A 4,992-nucleotide genomic window follows, 5' to 3' on the forward strand; every position below is an offset into this window, starting at 1 on the left:
ACTCACGGTAGTGAATAACAGAGTATCCGGTGACGCCTTTCAAAATAAAAGATTCGAGGCGCCAATACAGTATGCAGTTAATGTATTTGTGTTTTTTCAGACTTTTTTTTAAAATTGAATTTAAGGAAAACAGCATTTTTTTTTCATGTTTATCGATGAATAAGGGGTTTTTAAGTATCTACTTCACCTTAAAAACCAAAATTTTAACCAAAAAAGGCTTTCATGATTCAACATTAGAAATTTAAATATGGATTTAAATATGCTATTTTTATTTTGTAGGTGTAGTTCAAGAAGTGTTGTTGCGCTCGTATTGTTTTGTTGACTTGCACATCAGTAAAGTGTCTTTAAAAGTTTGTTGTCTCAAGGTTTTGTGCATTAATAAAAAGGAACAGCCTGACCAAGGTCAAAATAAGATTAACATATAAATTTAGAACAGCACTTATGAAAGTAAACATGTAATCCCATTTTCAAAGTCCCGCTTAAGAAAAAGAATAAAAATTCAAGTTTATAAAGATACTCAAAATATCAAAATACCACTTTGTAAGATTCAAAATGACTCAAAAATGTCACATTTGTAGGTGAAAAACTGTAAAAAATAAATTTAAAAAAAAAAAATTAAAAAAGTAGCATCTTTATAACTCTTTGGACTGACTGTGAACAGTATGAAATATATTGGAGTCCAGAATCTCTGATAGTCATTGTCTGACATGAAAAGCCCAACACTGATTCAGAGTATTTTGATAAATTATGCTTTAGTGAAGAAGTTATGACATCTGGTGCTTTTATTTTGAAGGCGGCTCTGTCAGGCCCTTTCCTGTAGCTCTTCACTGAAATGTCACAGTTTAGAGTTTGACTGTGAATCAGGGGTAAAGGGGGGGTTCCCGTTTGTTGTGTGAGGTAACTTGAGTTGGGGTCAAACAGAGGACAAGAGGAGGAGCGGCTGAGCTGCCAGAGCACTGAAGCTCTCTGAATTTTAAACACACAATAAATAACAGCCACAGATGGAAATAAAACCTGTCGTTTGGCCGTGAGGAGAGGCTAAACTATCCCTGCTGTCATAACTTCAGGCTACATTAAAAAAAAAACTACAGTGCAGCACATTTTTTTTTGCTAGTTTTGGAGTTCGGAGGAGGACAAAAATAATATTTTCTATGAAAATAAACTTTTATAAACTGGAATGAAACTAAAATACAAAAACTCAAACATACAATTTCTTGTGTTTTAATTTCATCTTTAATATCTGCAGCCCACCCTGCACGAGGAAAGGCCACATTTGGTAACGATTTCAAGAGAAAACACAGATACAACAAAATTTAACCTGTTTGCGTACAGCGAGAACTGCAACAACAACAAAAAGACGTAATGAATGTTTGATTTTCCGTCTCCAGCTGGAAGTCGAAGTTTAGAAAAGGCACTGCTGCGGTTTGAGAAACTGTCACAAAATTAATTCTCTCTCTGAGTGATGTAGACGATTCGTTTTAGATTATGTTTTTGAGTCTTCTAAAAGAAAAACTGTTGATTCAGTTTCTTTCTTAGAGGACAAAAAATGTCAAACAAGCTACTCAACAATCTTTGGCATTATAACATTTAAGCTACAGGTTGTTTAAACGAGACCGACTTTAAAATCCACAAGAAAAATCATCTTTGATTACCGAAAACTGGAAACATAACATCATTTGAAGCAGATTTATTAACTTCAAGGGATGAAAAGCCCTTAAAAAAACGATTTTGATCGAGGTTGACTGATAATATAACTTAAAGCTCCTGTAAGGAATTTTTGGTTTGTGTTGATTTTGGGGCCCCCTGTGGCTGAAGCTATAACTCTCTGTCCTTTTGTTGTTTTGAAATGGAAACATTGCATATTTACAGACACATGTCTCCAAAACTTAAAATATTTGCTGTAGAAAACAATATTAGAGCTTGACACTTTGTGACACCTACCCCCTCCCAATGGTTCCAGTCTTTAAAAAAATAAATAAAAATGTTTAAAAAGTAATTATTTTTGTTTTGTTGGTAGTCTCGTTTGCATCAGCCTTAATTAAATTCAATTAAATCTCGTAAAATTAGAAATTCATGACAGGAGCTTTAAACAATCAACATTATATATGTTGTGGCATAAAACTATTACATGCTGAGATCAACTTTCTCAAACTTTATACGATCTTAATATCATAGGCAAATCAGACAGCTTAAAAAAATAATATTTTACTCATTCTTAATTTTCCAAATGCTGCCTGAACCACTGAATAACTCACGCTTTAATGTTGAACAGCCCAGTAGTGTGTACAGTAATGCTCACAAACAGGAACACATGCAAGAGTCAAAATGTTTCACAGTCTAAAGCTAATTCTGAGAAAAAATACATACGGAAGCTTGTTGAGACAAAAAAATAAAATGAGCTTTAAAAAAAACTTCTTTCACACTGTACTTCCATTTGTTAAAAAAAATAAACAAGACCTCATCATGAGTGAAGCTGAAGATGTTGAAAAGGGAGAAAATTAATGTTAAGATAATGTACAAAGTGATTGCGATAGCTTGATAAACAGAAAGAAAAATTAAAACCCGTCTTCCCTGAATTCAACGTTAAAGTGCCCAAAACAAAAAACAAAAATAATAAAATAAAATTAAGAAAAAAAAATGTCTGGTATGATGCCTTTAAAACAGTCTATGTTGTTTATATGATACACAAACAACAACAACAAAAACATGGCTTTAAGATAATAAAACATTTCCATGCAGATTTTTGCATCATTAAAAAAAACTAAAAAGTACGGAAGCCAATAGGGGACAGAAATAGTTTCATCTTTGCAACAACTGAGATATGAAATAATGTTTAAAACTAAATGTTTTTCAAGTTTTTCAGCGTTTAAGTCTAAAATTGAATGAATAAAATATTAAAGTTGTGTTTTTGTGCACTTAAATTTACATGCGAATATAAAAAAGTTGAAACTAGTCTTAAGGCTTTCAAATAAAATATGTCATTGCTGCAAAATCTTTACTTGCAGTTTTTAAAATATATTTAAATAAATCAAAATTGCACTCTTAAATTTTGGTACTATTTTAGAATAATAAAAAACACTATTTTTTAATCAAAAACATAGATTAAACACAACATACACTGAAAACTATGTTTCCCACAATGCAATGCTATGATATTCTACCTGTGGTCTAGTGATGACATCATCATGATTTGCTGAAATCGCATTAATAAACATTTCACTCTTATTTTTTCAGCTGTTTGTAAACCTGAAACCTTTTTGTCCACTTTTGGCTTCCATAGACTGAACCCAGTGTTTGATAATAAAATAAAAAAAAGGGTTAAAACCCCTCTTAAATAAAACTCTATATGTTCCCCTTTAATGGGAAGAGGCCTCTAATATATTTTGCTCCAGGCAACACCACAAACACATCTTTGGTTACGACAAAACTTCAAATAAAACTTAAAGATACTTTGACACAGACAGTCGAGAACAGTTGCAGTATTTGTCCACTAGATGGCGGTATTATATAACAGTCTTGTACGACTGATTCAGTACCAGCAGATTGAACAGTAAAGCAGTTTACAGCTTTAGTAAGAGCTAGATTAAAGCAGATTGATGTGATTTATGATCCAAACAAAGATTTTTAAGGCGGCTCTCTACACGTCTGTTTCTGTCTTTCACACTTTCTGATGCGCATCTTTCTTTGTTCTACCATCCTTTTCCTCTCTGTCATTTCTCTCTAGGAATAAAAACCAAACTCAGGTGATCAGGAGGTCAAGGCTGCATGTTTCAGCTCCAGATTAAAGCAGGAGCATTTCAGATGAACGCTTGCAGACAGACAAACAGGAGACGGTCACAATGCAGCCCTGTTTTCCTCCCCCCTGCTCCCTGCTAACTCCCTGCAGCTATCAGCACTCACAGACCTCCTTTTCTCTCAGCCGTGAGCTTTAATAAAACACACAGACAACACGCGGTTAATCATGATGACTTGTGGTTTGAGGAAAATCCCGTTATTGCCCTCTAGGTAAAGATCACACAGCTTTATGACTCTGTTTCCCATGTCCTCCTCTCCTCAGGCTGTTAAAAAACAAAACTCATCCTCTCCGTTTTCCTTCCTCTCTCTAAACTTTCTACTTCCTCTACGCTTCTCAGTCGACTTCCAGGAACCACTCAAACTTCACTCCTCCCTCCTCTGACCACACGGGGTCAAAGGTCAGGGGTCACTTCTGTCTAAACTACGTCACTTTACGCTCCGTCAAACTCTGCTGGTTCAAACCAAGGCGTTAAACCAGTTCATCGTTATCATTCTCACTCGTCTTCACTTCCAGTTACACTTTGACACAAAAATAAAACCTTTATATCTCCAAGTAAAAACTCCTCTTGAAGACTTTTCTCTGTTTTCTGTTTCAAAAAACGCAGAAATCCTCACATTTTTCTGCTTCTTTCTAACTACGTTCTATTTCAGTCAATTTCTACGGAGTCCCAAGAGTGCCATAAGAAAAAAAAGTCTTAAAGAATGACAAAAAAAAACATGAGGTGGTATAACATGAAAAAACAAATAATAATCGCAAGGTGGAAAAAAAAGACAATTTAAGTTTTGGAAATTATTTTCAATAAAGCTAACGATTGTTAATAAATAAATAAAAAAATAATGACAAGTTTCTTTTTTGTTAAATTTTCAAAAAGGAAGAATTTTTCTAGGATAAAAGAGTGAAAAAAGAAATTTTTATCCAATTTTTTTCAGTTTTGCTCATATTCAATTTTTGCTTTTCAAAAAAAAAAAAGTTATGTTTGAACTAAAACATTATCTACTTTAGGAAAAACAAGATATCGGAGTTTGTTTTACCAACATCAACAAAAAAATAAAAAAATAATAATTTTCAGCATTAATTCGTTTTTTATTATAATTAATAATAAATTTTCAGGAATTATTAGCATTTAAAAAAAATTAGAAAATCACATAATTTTTTGAACAAGTCAGAATAAGTAACTAAAAATTTAATATTGCATT

Source organism: Halichoeres trimaculatus, unplaced genomic scaffold (genome assembly GCF_033239565.1).
Source record: "Halichoeres trimaculatus isolate MK-OKI-2021-1 unplaced genomic scaffold, fHalTri1.1 fHalTri1_scaffold_21, whole genome shotgun sequence".
NCBI lineage: Eukaryota > Metazoa > Chordata > Actinopteri > Labriformes > Labridae > Halichoeres > Halichoeres trimaculatus.